General features: G+C 43.3%; 2 long non-coding RNA genes across 2 annotated transcripts; one reads left to right on the forward strand and one right to left on the reverse strand.

Annotated features, from left to right (window-relative positions):
- The first annotated feature begins 952 nt into the window (after nt 1-952).
- Nucleotides 953-16,192, forward strand: LOC144781792 (uncharacterized). Its single transcript, XR_013601068.1, has 3 exons — nt 953-1,015; nt 15,983-16,043; nt 16,128-16,192. It is a non-coding gene; the product is annotated as an uncharacterized LOC144781792 (long non-coding RNA).
- Nucleotides 16,193-17,624: 1,432 nt separating this feature from the next.
- Nucleotides 17,625-18,459, reverse strand: LOC144781791 (uncharacterized). Its single transcript, XR_013601067.1, has 3 exons — nt 18,381-18,459; nt 17,892-17,957; nt 17,625-17,746 (listed from the first exon to the last, which is right to left on the reverse strand). It is a non-coding gene; the product is annotated as an uncharacterized LOC144781791 (long non-coding RNA).
- Between the last annotated feature and the right edge of the window lie 1,103 nt (nt 18,460-19,562).

The following is a 19,562-nucleotide window of genomic DNA, read 5'->3' on the forward strand; positions in this document are numbered from 1 at the left end:
CACAGTGCAAAATAAAGCTGATTACGACAACCTACAGGTCTGTTCACTGTTGTGGGTAAGAGCGTGGGTGAAGTGTTGAGCGTTGCCCCAATCCTGAGGAACAAGGGGATTACATCGTCATGGAGAAGTTATCTCTCGTCATGGCGGGCAGGGGAGAGGAATTTCCTGAGCTGTGGCGCCCCTTCTTGACTTTGCTCACTGGGGAGTTTTGGGAGCTGAGCTGTCCCCGATATCTGCGACTTCTGCGCTTGGCAGATACACCAATCCCTGAGCAGCCCTACACGCTTGCGGAAGTCCAAAACCCGATAAACATCCGATCCAATCCTTTTCTCGTTTTTCTTATGATTTGTGGACAGGGGGGTGTTTTGGTGGTTTTTCCTTTTGTGTTATACATGAATCTGTTATGTTGACCAGCTCCTAGCAATTACCTGGTAAGATTATATTCGCCGACTCAAGAGTCTGTATCGCACTGTCTTGAAGGAGCAGGAGGTCCTGTTTCCCCTGAAATGTCTGAAATACTAATAAAGAGATTTAAACCATAAAGTATACAGATAAGAAGTCTTGGGAACAGAGCAATAAACACTTATACACTTGGGAAAGGAAGGTTAATGTTTTATCAAACCTCTGTTAGGATTACGATAAGGGGAATCTAGAGAAGAGGTCATGAGTTTAAGGACGCAGGTGAAGTGGTGTTAATGTGAAAGTATATTATTAACTTTTTATTCTTTGACTTGCTATTGGCTTTCAAGATAATTGTAGTTAATCAGCATTTTTGCAACTATATAATGAGCAGCAAATTGAGATCAGCTTTTTCAGCTTTATGGAGGTCACTGATCTACTGGGCGTTGTGATTACATCTACTTTTGCCTTACCAGAGAAGTCTTATCTCTCTTTATTCCAATTTCCCCCCAACATTTGGTGAGCCAGCCAGGAGTCCACTTTGCCCTCAACTGACTGGTGCTACTGGAATACCGCCTACCCCCCGCTGCACAGACTATTGCACATTTTTGACAAGGTAAGCAGACACTGTGTTACCTAAAGTTCTGGCTATTCACGGGGCAGGTAGGACCCGGAGTTGCTGTCTTTAAGGATGAGGACAACACAGGCTCTGTTTCATGTCTGTATATACTATGACTTTTCTCTTTGGCAATGGTAAACGTGGATGAAATGTAAATGTGCATGCATGATTGTGTACATATATCACACAATATTAGTAAAATTGCTATGTTCAGTCATTGGAAGTGGTCAGGTTAGTGTGGGTGATTCAAAATTGGAAATCCAATATGTGTTCGCACATTTTGATAGCTGCACTTCTATATTGATAGTTCTAGCCATTGACAACTGGGGCTCTAAGGTAAGGCCTCAGTAGTCTTCCCGCTATTGCCAAATATTTTTATGTTTCGGGGGGCATCCCCATGCTCAGAAGACTGACAATTCAAACCCCATGCAGAAGTCAACCCTCTCTTCCAAACACCCACCAGGGGCTGCGTATCGGCCCTCCATAATCTAGCTATGTCTCATTTGGCAAGTGTGAGACCCAGAAATAAGAGGTTGCCCCCAATTCCATCTGTATTTTGTAGTAAAGCCAATCTGGGAGCTCTAGGAACTCAGTGAGGCACGCAATCACTCCCTTCCAGAACTTATCTAAGGCAACACATGTCCATACAGTGTGTAGGCAAGTGCCCTCGGCATTGCCACAACGCAGGCACATGGTGGATGCCACCTGCCCTCCAAAGCTTATACTGTGCAGTTATTCAAATTGAAACCATTGTTAACGTGATGAGATGGCCGCCCCTATAGGGGACTTCAGGGCCTCACTCCAGTCATCATATTAATGAAGCCTATATCTGCCTGCCATGCTGTCCTGGGGGTCTCAAGGGTGGTGCTGCTATTTGTGTTGAGAGATTGATATATTTTCAAAATGTATTACGCCACAACTGTGTCTAGTGTGTAAGGTGGCCCCACCATCCCATCCGATGAAGAGATTGGTGGCACACTAGTATCATGACTCGTGTGGCGGGGGAAGGGCACAAACATCTGATCTTCTATACAGGTATGTATGGAGAGTAAGGTGCCCCAGTAGCCAACGCTCAACGGCATAGACCAGGTTGTCTCCAGAACCATACCACCAGTCATTGAGTACTTGGAGTTGTGAGGCCACATGACTAAACTGGACATCAGCCGCTGCAATGCCCCCGCAATATGTATGTTGAAAGCATGTACGTAGTGCCTTCCGAATGCTTCACATACCCACATAAACTGGCCTAGCATAGTGCTGACCTGTCAGAACCACACCAGGTGGACCGAGTTGGGGTGGTTCTGCAGACGATAGAGTAGGCGAGAAGAAAGGGAGACCATCTTAAATATGGCAGAATGCCGATAGAGAGTCAACGGCAATCCCATTCAGGACCTAATTTCGGCCCTAAAACAATCGGTCATTGAACCAAGATTGCAGTCCCAGGACACCTTCTGGTTATCCGATAGAAAGACCCCTAGAAATTTCAGACCCTCTGTGGTCTGTGACAGATCCTTTCCCACTGGCCAGAGCCAAGCGTCCCCCGCAGTGGCCCTATGATAGATTTGCCAACATTCATATATGGGCCAGAGGTCTCTCCAAAGATCTGCAGGATCCTGGCACCTGATCTATGTGGTTCAGTGAGGAAGAATAGGGCATTGTCCCCATATAAGACGATACTGTCGGATATTTCCACTCAAAGCCCCAGACCAGTGCATCTATACGGACCCAGGCAGCTAAGGACTCGATGGCTAGCGCAAACAGAAGGGGAGACAAGGGGCAAGCCTGTCTAGTGCAGTGTCTGATTGTGAGCGTGGGGGGAGATATTACCAGCCACTCGCACAGAGGCTGTAAAATCAATTTAGAGTAACCAAACGTATGACAGGAGGCGCTAACCAAAATTCAACCATTTCAAAGAATAAAAGGATACATCCAGCTAACTGAGTCAAATGTTTTGTCGATATCTGCTTATAGCAGGGCTGCCGGACTGCCCAAGTGATCAACTGCAGCAATTGCATTGTGTTCCTGTCAAATAGAGTGGCGTGTTTCCCGGCGTGACATAAAGCCCACTTGATATGGATGGACCAAGTTAGTCTGTTAGCCAGGAATTTGGCAAGTAGCTTCGCCTCCATCTATGAGGCATGATGTTCTGGGGGATGCCCTGTTGAAAAAAAACCTATTTTGGCATATTTCCGATCGGGGGCATGCAAGCCGACTGAACCGCCGCTTCGACAGTTGCCAAGTAGTGTGGGCCCAGTTGGAACATATATGCCTTATACAATTCGCACTGGAACCCGTTGGGACAGGGTGCCTTCCTGGACTGTAGCTCTGACAATGCAGCTGTCAGTTCCTCAATTGTGAAGGGGGTCTCCAGGGACCTCTGCGCCTTAGCCAACAGGGCCCTCGGGCATATCTTTGATGAATTTCTCGATCTGTGAAGTGTGTATCACGTCCCTCTGCATAATTATACGTTCTCGTAAAAATTGGCAAGCTGCTTGCTAACGCAGTCGGATCTGTGAGCACCGCACCATTGACCTCGCACACTGTGGGAAGTTGGGTCGGCATCGCAGCCTGTCGACATTGTCTATACAGAAGCTTCCTCGACTTCTCACCTCATTGGTAAATTCTGCTCTAGGAGGCCCACCATGCGCAGCGTGCCTACTCCATCAATTCAGCATTAAACTGCTGTTGGGCAAGACATAGTTGCCTACACGCTGCACCCCCGTCTTCCGATCCCTGCCTTTCCAGTTCCATAATGTGGGCCTCCAGTTGTAGTAGGTTGTGCTTTCGTCTCTTACGCTGTGCTGCACAATAGCTAATATCAACTCTCCAGATGGCGGGCTTCATCACCTCCCACAGCATATTCAGAAATAAAGCTGTCTCTATGTTGAGAATAAAGTATTTTTTATTAGGGCCTTGTGAATGTGGGTCCGATAAGATTGATCCTGCAGATGCCATGGGGAAAGCCTCCACCGGAATGGGGGTCGGCACAGGCCAATTAACAGCCAAATGGCCATTGGGGAATGATCCAAGAGCCCTCTGGGCAATAGTGTGGCCTCTGGCACCCTATGCAAGAAGCTCTGTAGGATGAACATGTAATTGAGCCTGGAGAAGGATTCATGGACAGGGGAAGATTAGATATAACCTTATCCTTGGGGTGGTAAATACTTCATGTGTTCTCCCATCCCATCAAGTACACCAGAGGTTTTAGTCTGGACTACCTCGTTCACTCCACTGCCCCAGACGCTCATCACCTGTCTCTAGTTGGGCATAATATATCATTCCAATCCCCCGATGACTGCCAGACCCTGGGGTGTATGACCACAGGCGTCTCCAAGCAGTCTACAAAGCTTTGGCTAAGGGATGGGCTTAAACACTACAGAGCACCACGTGTTCCCCAGGTATAATCCCATGAACCAGGATGTACCTGCCTTTGGGTCTACCCATGACTGTACTAGTGTGAATGGTATCCTATGGTTAATCATGATAGCCACTCCCCTGCAGCCCTCACTAAACCGGCGTGAAATGTGTGTGTGTATCCATAGCAGGCCAGACAGGGAGTCTTGGTGCCCATTAGGTGTGTCTCTTGCAGGAGCAGGATATCTGCCCGAACGCACTTTGCCTGGGGTAGTATTGCGCCGTGCTTTACTTTATCAAGCATGCACCTGACGTTCCAGCTAACTATATACAGCTGACCAAAAGCGGTCTCAGTGGCCAGAGCCGTCATCTGTATAAGGGAGCCAATTAGCGCATCCAGTCAAGATATGGGGATTACACCCTGGGAAAACACAGACTACACAGTCAGTTTAGAAATAAACATTAACCCAAAACCCCCCCGGCCCCCCACTCCAATACCTTATAACAGCTGAAGCATCTATTGCGAATGGTAGCCCATGCCGACTCCAATGGGGGCCAACATAGGATTCATCCAATGAATCCCCGAACTCCCCATTGTCACAATGTCAGCATAAAAGGGTTTAGGTGTACCACCGTAGCCATGCAGCCCACAGAAGAGATACCAAGATACTGCACAATTTGGGATAGGAAGGGAATCACAAAGTCTCTACTCATAACCTTCCAAACATTCATTTGCAAGAGTTGGATGCCCCAGCTTCAAGGTCGTCTGCCTGCTCACTATTGCGGGCCCTGGAGTGCCACGTCAACCTGGACCGGTGTCTGTGCTTCTCCTTCAGTTTGTTTTGCGATCAGATAGGTTCTCCCGATGAGGAGTCTGAATTGCCGCGCTGTGGAGTGTGTGGTTTAAAGTGTCTCATTTCATCTGCCCATGTGAAAACTTCAGCTGGTGTATCGAAAAACAGGTTGAAGGAATTATATATTACATGCAATCGAGCCGGGAACAGGAGCATTTATGGGATTTTGAGGTCTCGGAGATGGGCTTTGCCCACCTGAATGGACTGACGTTGCTGGTGCACCATCTTGGTATAGTCGGGTAAAATCATTATTTGATGGGATTCATACAGAAGCTCGCTCTGTAACCTTGCCTGTTTAAAGATGATTTTGCAGTTGTGGAAGTTTAAAGGTCTGGTGATAACAGGTCGTGGTCTTGCACCCGGCGGCGGCTGTTGAAGCAGTGCCCTAGGTGCACGTTCTATTATGAAGCAGGGGGAGAGGGCGTCTGCTGGTACCCACAACTTAAGCCAATGAGTCAGGAATTTATCCATGTCTTCCCCCTCGCAGTTTTTGGGAAATCCTACCAAGCAGAGACGGTTTCTGCGGGCACATCCCTCTGCGTCTTCCACTTGTGTAGCCAGGCTTTAGTGAGCTTTTCAAGGGTGGATACTTTTGCCTGTAATATAGAAACCACATCTCCACGCCGGAGACTCTGGTCTCACACTCTGCAATGCGTTCCACTGCTTTGCGGAGGTATTGGCTCAATAGTGTACGACAGAGCCCACAGCTCCAATTTTGGCCTCCAGCATGTCTCTAGATTGCGTGATAGCTGCGAGTAAAGCAGCATTATCAGATAACACAATGGTGCCCCCTCAGGTGTCCATGTTAAGAGCTCCCTCCCTGGTAAAACGGTCCATTGTGCTCTGCTTTGCTGCATTTCCAGTGGATTTATCTTTAGTTATGGCGGGAAGTCAAGACCCTGTAAAGGCTGCTCCAGAAGCACGGCAAACAAGACGATAATGGACAGAGCGCTGAAACTTTTCAGACACTCACCCCCAGTCACAGTTCCGGGTTCAATCCATCATCGTTCTTTAGCTCACTTTGCCACCCCAGTTCAGAGCCAGCTATAGGCAAATCACTCTTCACCCTGCTCTCCATGCCACTGGAGTCAAGCTATCCTGGAGGATGAGGGGTGAAACCCCGAAACTAGTCCTAGGATGCTTGTTTCCAATCCAGGGAGGACATGGCCTGGCAGTTTGGGCTGGACTGTTCCCAATGGCTGCAGGGCCAAGACTGGTATGCATATGGCCGGGTCCAATCTGGAATGGTATGGTGAGCAAAAAATTATGGATTTAGTCCCAGATCTCTGTACTGGGGTGAATGCATATCAAACAAATTGAAAAATTGTATCAATAGTAATTGGAAATTAATTAATGAACCAGGTGAAGTGCCCATTCCTAACCCCATATTCGCCTTTAGAAGGAACAGAACAGTGAGAAACTGTTTGGTACAAACTTATCCAAACAAAAACAAAAGAAACTTGATCAGAACTATAGACGGCTCAACACCAACGGGCAATTTTGCATGTGGAAACTGTAGGAACTGTCCTCTAATAATATCAGGCCCTAATATAACCTATGGAAATATAACACACACACACAAAGCCTTGTTCAACTGCAGGACTCAAAATGTCATTTACATGATAAAATGCCCATGTGAAAAGGCATACATAGGGGAAACACAGCGAGAAATAAGAGTTAGGATAAATGAGCACAAGTCAGCTATCCGCACGAAGAAGGCAACAGCACCCCTGGTGACACACTGGATGGAAAAGGGCCATCAAGTGGAAGATCTCAGATGGTGCGTTCTAGAAGTTGTAAGTCTAAACAGAAGAGGAGGAGACTTAACTAGAAAACGTAAACTAAGGGAGCAGTTTTACATGTCCAGGTTCAATACTTCTAAAACAGGACTGAATAATAAAGAAGAATGGGAGAAAATCCTGTAAAGTAAATACTGAGCTATAATGAGTGGAAAAGATAATAGGATACAACTTGAGTATTAGTGAGAACCAATCCCTAGCTTAATACAAATATGAAACATACAGCTCACCAGCAAGAATAAGATGCAGGATACTTTAATAATTAGAAAAATGTTTCCATGAAAAGTAGACATAAGCTATTGGACTACCCAAAATCTCAAGTACATAGAACACGATAAGGTAAGGGACGCAATTCAAGATTATTAGGACACCCACTTCACAAAACTTGAAATGTCAAAATACGATTGATATGGGTTTGTAAAATATTAAGGAGTACATAAATAGATAGGTGCATAAAATGATTCCGGCTATAAACGAACCACAAATGAATAAAGGTGGTAAACTAGGGGGAATGCACTAATGCGATATTTTCCCATTCCAAAATGGCGGCCACGAAAACAACAAACGATCGGGCAAAAGGAGATCGAGGGCTCGTTTAAATTTAGTAACAACCAACAAGGAAGATGACATAAAGATCACGGCAATACGTGATGAAACAGGTACAACGACAAGATTTTGATCCTAAATTTTGATCCAGAGTAAAAGGTTCTCTCTCCCGATCCAAAATGGCGTCCGCGGAGACAGTCGGGTCGTGATCGATCAGCACTAGAAAATGAATAGTGCAACCGAGCTCCAAGAAATTAACAGATTAATACCTGCACCAAACAAATATTAATAATTCAAACTACTGTAAACGAATGGCGTTATAATTTAGCGGTAAGACCAACAGTAAATAATATCGGCAGTATAGACTGCACAAACTATCGCGATTATACAAAAGAACCTTACTGTAATACCAATATCGAAATAAAACAAAAATATTAGAGGATATATGCCCACCAATGGGGTTAAGGTGAGCCTATAGTACAACAGTGGGAATATATAACACACTCCAAAATGGCGACTTGTTCGCGTACATCAAACTATGAAAACTCACCACTTGATAATGACAAAAGCATGGGTGTGAGTAATTAAGCAATTAAGGATAGTATTTAAACCAGGCAGAGGAAGAGAGTAAACCACTTCCAAACAACTCGGTAAGGAGGAGGACACCGTGCAGTTCAGCTACCACTAACAAGTAAGCAAGAGAGGGGGGCTGTTACTAGAATCTATCGTTTGTTAGCTAGGAGATATATATAATGTTTCCAAGAGAAGTAAATGTAGACCCTATTCTTTACTTACTTACCTGCCGCCACCGCCGAGAGTCATTCCAGGCCTCAAAAAGACCTCGCCAGAGCCAACGCTCAAGCCGCCACCGCCGAGAGTCATCACCGGGCATTGGAAACCGCGCCGCCGCTCCGGGAGGACTACAACTCCCGGCAGGCCTCGCAGCGGCGCGTGGAAGTGACGCGGAACGCGCCGGCAGAGCGCAGACAGCACCATAAAGGGAGGAGGAGACCGGCAGAGCGGGGGGAGACTTACTTACCTGCCGCCACCACCGAGAGTCATTCCAGGCCTCAAAAAGACCTCGCCAGAGCCAACGCTCAAGCCGCCACCGCCGAGAGTCATCACCGGGCATTGGAAACCGCACCGCCGCTCCGGGAGGACTACAACTCCCGGCAGGCCTCGCGGCGGCGCGTGGAAGTGACGCGGAACGCGCCGGCAGAGCGCAGACAGCACCATAAAGGGAGGAGGAGACCCGCATCGCGGGACGCCCGGGGCTAAGCCCGGGCAAAGGGCGGGCCCTCTACGGCCCTCATCGGCACAAGTCGGCCAGGCTAGACCACCCCTCTAATACTACCCTTTTGTGCACCAGGGAATTACCTTCATAATTGTCTCCAGCAAGTAGTGGTGTTCCAGACGCTGGTTGACCGCCTCCTGAGCCCTAGCTATCCAGACGGGGGTCGGTAAGCAGGCTACATAGCTTCTATCGAATCGCCCAGGAGCCCGGGATAAGGAGGGGGCCCACGTGGAAACGCCAACAACAGACAATCATACTGACGATTTTGTAAAGGAGTGAGCTGGATATCTGCACAAGTATTGAAGTAAGAATTTTTGTTTTAATCTTGGGAGTGATACTTTGTTAATTAATTAAGCTGTGGGTATAAGACTTTCACACACCCTTGCAAAATTATGCGTAAAATAAACCATCACTCGGCATCCGAAACACCAAAGAACACCATGGAAAACTACCTTGTCCAAGTGGTCAGCAAAATAAACAGCAAACGCAGACAATCGCTAGGTCTGTCCCAATCACCTATTCTTCATCCCATGAGCCCACCCACCTCCTCGCAAATCAATGAGTCCTTGTTATCAGACTCTAACAACGATCCCCTTGCACCAGCTCCCCCGGAAACTGTCAATATTGATATAAGCACATCGAATGTGGGGGATACTGATCAACACGTGGTTAATGACTCAGATGCACAGGTTGTCATTGAGGTTGAAGGAAATAATGATAAAGAAGACGTGGAGGATGACACACCGGCTAAACAGACCTCAAGGGCAGTTAGAGCCTGTCGCAGACTGCAAAGCAAACATGGGGGGGCACGTTCTGGAAAAAACAAGGCCACACCACCACCAAAGGGAAAAAATACCTGCAAGAACAATGAGGAAAATAATCTGAGGGACACATTGGACGAGGATTTAATGTCCAAAATAGCGGAGCTGTTAGACATAAAAATACAGATAATTATTAAGCCACTTATTAGTAAGATTGACAAACTTTCTGCAGAGATAAAGAAACTTGGAAGCACACAAAATGTCTTAGCAGATGCAATAGGCAATGTCCTTAGTAATGTCAATAAAGGCACTGATCTCCCAGAGAAAGATAATGAATCCAAGGTAACACCAGATGCTACCCCCCCAGGAGTAACTCCTGCAGAATGCCCACAAATTTCTGGCCAAAATACTATCAATTTGCCATTAGAAGCCCCAACTGTCCGATTAATTGATTCAACACATGCTACAGTGCACTCTTGTTTTGAAGAAAATCAAACACAATTTGTAGTTGAAGCAGCACCGTTAGTGCTAGTGCTAGCCAATACACCAACCCTATCACCGGACCAAACTGAGTCAGCCTCATCACTAAAAAGTAAGGCACTATACTGGCTCTCAAATAATATGCGGATAGCACAAGGGGGTGAACAGCGGTTGGCTGATGAAATTAAAACAGCAAGGAGGGTTGGTTGGATAGGAAATAAGCAAAAAAAATGGAAGGGCGACTGTGTGATACTAAACTTTTTGACCGCAGCTGCTCTTCCAGATATTTTATCAAATATCCTTCCACCACAAAAAAGAAGTAGCTCTATAATCCCTCTCACATTAGAATTTTTCTATAATGACACACAAACGGCCAACAATCAAAAACCCCGGAAGCCAGTTTGGTCAACGAGAGTCCATGGTTGGGGAGGGGGACCATCAGCTTTTGACATGAATTACGCTCCCCAAAATAGGGTAGGCCCATGGCTACCAAACCAACACAATATTTTTCAAAACACTACTTTAGGGCAAAATTGGAATCAAATGGGCAGACGAGGGCCGGGTATAATAACCAACAATTGTGGGCCTACAGGAAATGTTAAACATAATGGAGGATGGCCAGGTATGCAGCAGAATTTACTGTATCCTAATACCCCAGTACCTATAGGTAATACTGACTTTAGTGGAGGATGGCTGGGCTCTTATCAGAACCCACCCTTTCCCATTACCCCTGCACCTAGATGGAATGCCCCCACAAATGGTTGGGGCTTCGGGGCCCCATCTTACAACTGGGGAGTTAGCACTTCAAATAGGTTTGAAGCCTTAGCTGGCTTAGCTGACTGCGACTGACTTGAGGGAAGGGCCCTGACAACGCCATGTAGTACAAACTACACATATCCTAGGTTGTATCTCAAAGTCGAATCAAACCAGATTGCACCTATTAAAATCTTACAACAGCCATTACATCCTGCTGAAACAATAGCACAACAACTGCATTTAGAGACATCTAGGGTAACCGCACCATGTCAGGTAGTAGAAACACGAGGGGTTTTAGGAAGTAAAAAAATCATCTGCTGGAACATAGCGGGTCTGAAAAAAAAACGTTCAGACCCGTCTTGGCATGATTACCTGACGAGTGGGGATCTAATCATGTTCCAGGAGACATGGGGGCTTGAAAATTACTTTAAGGTGGACTATAGATCTTTTTTCATACCCGCAGTAAACACAAATGGAGGGAGACCCTCTGGCGGATTAACAATCTGGGTGAAAATCACAGGAGGCCTGTCCTTTGAGCAAATTGATATAAATAATCCCGACATTCTATTACTCAAGCTAAAAAATACCAAGGGTTGTAGCACTTATGTGATCAATATCTATAATAGACCACATCGATCATGTAAAGAATCAACAGTTGTAACCCACCTGAATAGTCTTTTGGCGGGATTCGATCAAAATGCACAAATAATTATAGGCGGTGATTTTAACAGAGGCTTTGAACCTATAATAGGTCTAGAAGACATCTATAAGGATGAGGATAGTGCCAACAATACTCCCTTAGTAGATACAACTTACAAAGCACCTTGCTCAGTGAGCGCCTTACAATTACTGAACTTGACATTAGAATCAGGCTTACGTGCATGTAATGGGTGGTTGCCATCAGACTGTCCCAGTAGACCAACGTTTACCAGAGGGGCACACTCCAGCCACTTAGATTATTTACTAGTCTCTCTGAACTTATGGCCTATGATCATCGATCTAATAGTGGACGATCGCATGGAAAGCGACCACTATCCTCTGATCTTATCTGTCCAAACCCAGATTTTTAAAACCCTCGACAAAAGTGCTAATAGCACAATGTCCTTGCCACAAGATCCCCTAGTGGCAAATAACCGCAGATCCCTGAAATGGCCAGTAGTACTAGACAACTCTAAAATCATTAGTCAAATCTATAATGTATTTGTGAGTCATATGTCTTCTCTCTTAGGTAACAGTACTGACATCCAAAATCCTAGTTTGATAGAATCCCATGAACATTTAACTAACCAACTTGGCGGGATCCTGACCAGGGCAATAAAAAGATCACATAATGCCCAAAAGAGTAAACAAACCGGGAGTACCTGGTATAACCAGGATTGCCGGAAAGCCAAGACAGATCTAATTATAGCGGTCAGGGGGGGTTCAATGGATATTGTGAGAACTAAGAGAGCACAGTATAAAAGAATTTTATCAAAGGCCAAGAAAGAGTGGGACGAAAGGGTTTGGTCCGATTTACTGGATGCATGTAAGTGCAAAGATCAGACCACTTTTTGGAGCCTCATTGCTAGAGGCACCAGGGGGATGACAGAATGTAAAGATAAATTTCTAGAGGAAAAGACATGGGTCGAGCACTTTACTATGTTATACTCTTGTACAAGTTCAGGTGAGAGTGGAGGTTGGGATAGTTTGCAGGCCCCTTTGGTAGCGTATGATGCACCTCTTGTTTTTTCTCTAACAGAAACTATCTCCGCAATTAAGGCAGTTAAGTCAGGGAAAGCACCAGGCCCTGACAGAATACCAGGTGACCTTTGGAAACATGAAAATTACATCTGGGCTCCTTATATCAACTTATTATCCAATGAAATTGCTCAAGGAACTCCTATTCCGGAAACCTGGAAGGGGGCAGAGATTGTAGCTCTGTTCAAAAAGGGTGATAGGTCAAATCCTTCGCATTACCGACCTATCAGCCTTATTGACGTGTTACAAAAAATTTTTGCACGGCAGGTTCTTGGTCGGCTAACCTCTTGGATTGAAGAGCACTCTATTTATACAAAATATCAGGCAGGTTTTAGATGTAAGATAAGCACTGTAGACCAGGTTTAGATTTTTATGTTTAGTCTGGAAATATACCATTATAAGGAGTTCCCATATATACGTGGCCTTTGTTGATTTGAAGGCAGCTTTTGATATGATCCCCAGGGCAGCCCTATGGAAGACATTAAACAAAATGGGTGTCCCTGGTAATATCCTTCAAATTTTAACTAGACTCCATGAGAACAATTATGCACGTGTTAGATGGGGACCGAATGGAGAAGTCACTGAGAAAATAAAAATAGCAAAAGGGGTAAGGCAAGGGTGCGTAATGGCACCTACCTTATTCTCTTTATACGTCAATGACATCCCCGATACTCTTTTGGGCTGCGAGCATGACTCTCCCAAATTGAGTGGGCAAGCCGTTCCGGCATTATTATTTGCAGACGACACAATTTTAATCTCTCAGACACCTAGGGGGCTCCAAAATCTTTTAAACACATTTAGTTTGTATTGTCGTGACAAGCAATTAGAAATTAACTCCTCAAAAACAAAAGTTATGACAATCAACCCCCATAAAGGTTTTAATAAGGTTTTTAAAATAAACAATGAACCTATTGAAGAAGTTCCTAATTTTAAATACCTGGGCATTATTTTAGACAGTGATGTAACATGGAAAACACAATTGGAGAATTCAAAACTAAGGCTAACCCAAAATCAGGTACCAATCTTAAAGAAGCACAAGAATAGCCATTTCAAAGCGGTCTCACCAGCCATCGAATTATTCAAATATAAAGCGCAATCTTCTTCACTTTATGGTGCGGACCTTTGGGCCTATGCTTTAAAGGATACCTTCCGAGTGAGGGAAAATTCCTTCATCAGGCAACTTCTAGGGATACCTGGGTCAACACCACTGACACCCGTATTATGGGACCTTAATTTTAGGCGTACTGATGACTATGCTTCTCTTCGCCCGCTACTATATTGGGTCCGCTTGTGGTCCACTGAAGAGCTGGTCGATTATAGAGAAGCATTGCAAGAGATATTGGCTATAAAGAATACTACGCACTTGCCATGGCTAGAATATGTTAAAAAATGGCTTGAAAAATTAGGGTTAAGTGACTTTTGGTTTGACCCTGATTCTCTTACAAATAGTTCAAAAAACATCTTGAAGCAAAGGTACTGGGACTATATTAGAGACTCAGTGCTTGCAAATCCCAGAACAGGGACTCTGACTTCGAAATTTTTTGAAATCAAAATGAATATGCAATTAGAGCCCCTCATGGATGAAATTCACCCTCCACTGGCTAAAAGCCTATATTTAAAGTTCCGGTATAGCATTCTGCTATTAAAGGATAGAACAACTAGCTGGAACCGTAATAAGGGGTTGACCGGGGTCGTTGGCTCTAACATCTGTGAGTTCTGTGAAATGGGGATGAAAGAAGATGAGTCTCATGTTTTATTCATATGCCCAGCATACCTTAAAGCAAGGAAAAAATGGCTTAAACCAATTTGTAACAGGTTAGGCCTTAGACAAATTAAGGTTGGACTTAGAATATTCAAAGGAGATACTGCACAACCGATTGTGTTTAGCCTAAGTCGTTTTCTCCTGTGTGTCGCCTTGATTAGGAGAAAGAAAAATCAGAAAATCTGAATGTAATGGGCTATTTTACCATGTTATTGACTGTTTATTAGTTATAGTGCTGCCTGTCTTATTGTTATGGTGTATACCACTTTTTAAACAAAACAGAAATTTAATTTATTATTTTACCATTGTGTATATCTATTTAGTGTTCTTTATAGAAGGGGGACCGACCAGGATCTAGCTAATCCCAGTTTAGATTATTTCTGCGTACTTTTGCACAAATAAGATGTGATGATATTTTTTACCCACTACTGTTATTTGCTATGTACTATAATGATGTGTTATGATTTTATGTATTGTATCTTACAAGGTTTTTTAAACCGAATAAAGATTGAAATGAAAAATGAATGAATAGTGCAACCGAGCTCCAAGAAATTAACAGATTAATACCTGCACCAAACAAATATTAATAATTCAAACTACTGTAAACGAATGGCGTTATAATTTAGCGGTAAGACCAACAGTAAATAATATCGGCAGTATAGACTGCACAAACTATCGCGATTATACAAAAGAACCTTACTGTAATACCAATATCGAAATAAAACAAAAATATTAGAGGATATATGCCCACCAGATGGGGTTAAGGTGAGCCTATAGTACAACAGTGGGAATATATAACACACTCCAAAATGGCGACTTGTTCGCGTACATCAAACTATGAAAACTCACCACTTGATAATGACAAAAGCATGGGTGTGAGTAATTAAGCAATTAAGGATAGTATTTAAACCAGGCAGAGGAAGAGAGTAAACCACTTCCAAACAACTCGGTAAGGAGGAGGACGCCGTGCAGTTCAGCTACCACTAACAAGTAAGCAAGAGAGGGGGGCTGTTACTAGAATCTATCGTTTGTTAGCTAGGAGATATATATAATGTTTCCAAGAGAAGTAAATGTAGACCCTATCCTTTTTTTAGAGTTGACAGCTAAAAGTAAAAAAGCGCCAACAAAGAGATCCTTGATTTTAAACTAAAAGAAGATAAAGAAGGAATCAAGTATAAAGCAACTCCCTTTATGACAAAGGTAAGATCCATGAAAAAAACTAAGGTGTCTAGTAAGCAAACTAAGATAAATATAGTCTAAAAACATAAATTGTTCTTTAGATAAAGTGGTGAATGGAATAAACGACAGGTAGCTCCCAGAGGCGTCCCTCCAACCACCAAAGATAACACGAAAATAGGACCGGTAAGCCTTCTCATAATCTTATTTAAAAAAAATTGGAAAAAGTGATGTAGGGTTGCGAAGAGAATGGAGAATAACCTAAGAAATGATTCAAAAAGATATTCCCTTAGTGTAATGTTCTCAGCATGATGTGATTATGGGTAGCAAGCATGTCAATTGATCCACCGGTTTCTGAATTGGGTAGAGAAGAAATAAAATAAATTAGAGATTAATGAGTATAAAGGGAAACTACCTACACAACAAATATGTTTCCTCTCAATAGGATTGAAGTTGGTCCATTTTCTACCAAACCGAGTGAAGGATCAGCAGAATTTACATATAAGGTAAAAATATGCATTATTGTACATGAAATCAGAACAAATGCACAATAAATAGATAATCCATAAACAAGGTATATTCCCTTTTAGAATAAAAGGAAGGAAAGAAACATGAGCGGATGTAAACGTGCTCATATAGACTGACTGAACAGAACCAGGGAATAGCCTACCTGGGTAAGTCAAGGAATCCTTATGAGTGGGACTCAATAGAAAAGAATGAACTAGAACCTGTTGGTCCCTTATGTTAATTTTATCAACAGCCCAGCCGTGTCTAGAAAATAAAATAAGAGACACTATATACCAGTAAAGAATAAATAAGCTATTAACATATTCCCCCTTAGTAACACTAAGATGTGGGAAATTAGTAAATATATTACTAGGAAGATATAGATCCTGGATTGCAAAGTGTTGGGGGTTACCAAATATTAGGATACAAGTTAAAATGTGTTTAGAGATCAAAGTGCAATTGTTGTAATAAAATAAAGGGACCTAACGGAATGTATTGTGATATGTTTTTGTAGATATGATTAACCTGTGAACAAGTCCTGAAGAAGGTGCAGGATAAAAAGAGGCACCGAAACGCCGCGTCGACAATTTGTTCCTATAACAATCTATTGATTAGTAAATATAATGTTTGTATGTTTGTGCAAATAATGCTAGAATAGCATTTTTTAAAACAATATTGTAAGTTTTTTATATTGCCGAATTTCAGTAATAACGATTGTGTATACGGTTTTAATTGCAAAAATATGTTGTCATTAATTTTTAAATTTTACGAATAAATGAAAAATATTTTTTTTTAAAAGAATTCTTGTGTATATTATGTTGTTCATGACAATATTGGGCCCGACATATACTGAGTTGTAAATTTGGTAACCCGTTGTAACATTGCAATCCCTCATATTTATGCAAACGTCCCCTTAGGGATTTGAACACCACCCGTGATTTAACGAACTCAGGAGAAGGAGCTCTGTTTTTTATAAGACTGGGGTGAATGTATACCAAAAAACAAACAAGTGAAGGGGGGTCCTAGGGGAAAAGTTTAAAGTCCAATTTGTATCTTGTCCCCCAACTCAATTATCAAAAAACACGGAAGATACAATAGGTCTAATAGGTTCTCATAATAGATAATACTTATTATGAAAGAACAAAATATCTGATACCTAGTGGTTATCTGAGAGAACATTTAATACCTAGTGGTTATGTGAGAAAACACAGGAGAGCAATCAGAACAGTCTCAACTCATGAGTGAAGAAACCCATCAGCACACCTGATTGGTGGAACCTCGTCATCTGGGTTTTGTAGCTACGAATGATGCCCGTAAGGCAACTCCTCAATTAGTTCAATGAGGGTTGTAAAGTGCGGATCATCAAACGCGCAAGAAATAAACCATCACACAGAAGACGGATGTTATAAAGAGCTGATAGGAAAAATTGCAGTGCCCAAAAGGAAAAACAATATTAGTGAAAAGGTTAAAAATACCTGTCGTGATGACTAACAAATAATTTTATTAAGGGTGAACATCAGGACGGTATGTTCTAAAAGCAGAGTGAGTGTAGTATTTTGAAAAATATTACTAACCATTAAAGATATAAAGTGGTCAACATGTTTCAGCCCTCACGGGCTTTCGTCAGGACCTATGAAGTACACTACTGCAATTGTGAAAGGAGACCTACCGGTGGTATGGTCTCTTCAGTCCAAGAACTCTCCTGTGAAGCCAAAACATAAAGAAAAAGAGAAAATAGTCTATATACAGTACATAATAGTCTCTCAGAAGTTTAGTAGATCTAAGTATGTACAGACTAATTTCAGACACTGTAAATAACACATTACAGTTATACATTATCTACTCACCCATCATTGAAGGGAGGAAAGGCCTCACCTCTCCTGGCGCTCGCTCAGAAAGAAAGAGGCCACGCTCTAAATGAAAAGAGAGGGGATAAACTTGCACTTCTAGGCATAGAATATATAGCTTTTGAGGAGCCAACAGCTAAAAAAGCGAAAAAAGCGAGGCAGGTCTGCGGGGCATAGGGTTAGTGAGAGGAGACTCCTATATATGTCCCCTAGGGAAATGATAAACTGATTACCATGAACCTATGCTATTCTTGACACTGACAATGAAGAACTATTTCTAAAAACAAAAGTGTTTCATAGTAATAGTGAATTGGTGGGTGCAAAGTCTCTAAAAAATAATGAAACCAGATTTGGCTAAATAAAAACCAATACCAAATTGAGGGTATCAGAGAGACTTAGTGTTATTCAATGTATCCGCCCATATAGACCCAAAACAGACTATTTTACAGAGATAATAGTACCTGTAAGCATAGCGCAGCGCTCACCCACCTGTCCGTCGTTACCTCGGTCTGTTAACTGAGCCGAGGGGAAGGTGGTGAGGCTGCGTGTATGAGCAAGTTAAAAGGGGCTGTGGGGGACCTAAATGGAAGCTAACTCGAAAAACGACTGCATTTCAATAGGTCGTCAGTTCTAGACACCTGCCAATAGTGAGCTAGGAACACGGGGACTGTGTGTCACGCTGTATTCCCATGTTGTAGTAATGACAGTCCTCATCTGATTGGGCGCCCAGAACCGGAACCGGAAAGAAAATTTAGTCCCGGTCCGTGTTAGTTTACACGTTGTTCCACACACATTGGTTGAATGGACTACCAATGCCCCCGCAGGGCGGCCGGGGAAAATAAACACTCGTATTCCATGCTGGGACCAACTATTCAATTTTTTAAAAAAAACAAAGCATTCACTCAATGGATAGAGCGTGTTACGTTAGTTAGCCAGGTACGCGAGACTGTCTCCGCATTCCAATCATGTTCCAATCATGTGGGCCTCGCCTTCCTCTCTCCTCGTGAATGCAGACTGCCCTGATAGCCAAGACAACACTGCTGTGAATAGAGAGCAAAAATCATGCCTCCGCACCCAAAATAACGTAGGTGCTCACCTGATTATATGCACAAAACCGGAAACGAAAATAAATAGTCCCGGTTCGTATTTGTTATTACGTTGTTCCTCACGCATTGGTTGAATGGACTACCAATCCCCCCGTAAAACGGCCGGGGAAAGTAAACACTCGTGTTACATGTGGGGAATAAATATTCAGAAATGTAAAGGGCATTCACTCATTGGATAGAGCGTGTTACTTTAGTTAGCCAGATGCGGGAAACTGTCTCCGTATTTTGTGCATATGGGCTTCTTTTTCTCACATGATACTGGTTGCCCTGATTGATAAGACAACACTGTTGTGAATAGAGATTAAGCAGGTCTTAGCACCCCAGGGGCACACAAACAACAATTGTACGGCAACGTGGGTGGTTGAATGTAACACATTTCTTCCATGCAGATGCACATCCCCTTCCAATTGCATCGGTCTCTTGGATTTTCATGTAAGGCCCCATCCTATGGTGTGCGGCAAGGGTTTCACAATGGCGGAGAGTTCACAGTTTAAAACTCCTTGCTATTATATTTGAGAACAACAGTACAGGAAGGTTGAAAGGCAGTAGGAAGTTACTCGCCAAA

Source organism: Lissotriton helveticus, chromosome 9, assembly GCF_964261635.1.
Source record: "Lissotriton helveticus chromosome 9, aLisHel1.1, whole genome shotgun sequence".
NCBI lineage: Eukaryota > Metazoa > Chordata > Amphibia > Caudata > Salamandridae > Lissotriton > Lissotriton helveticus.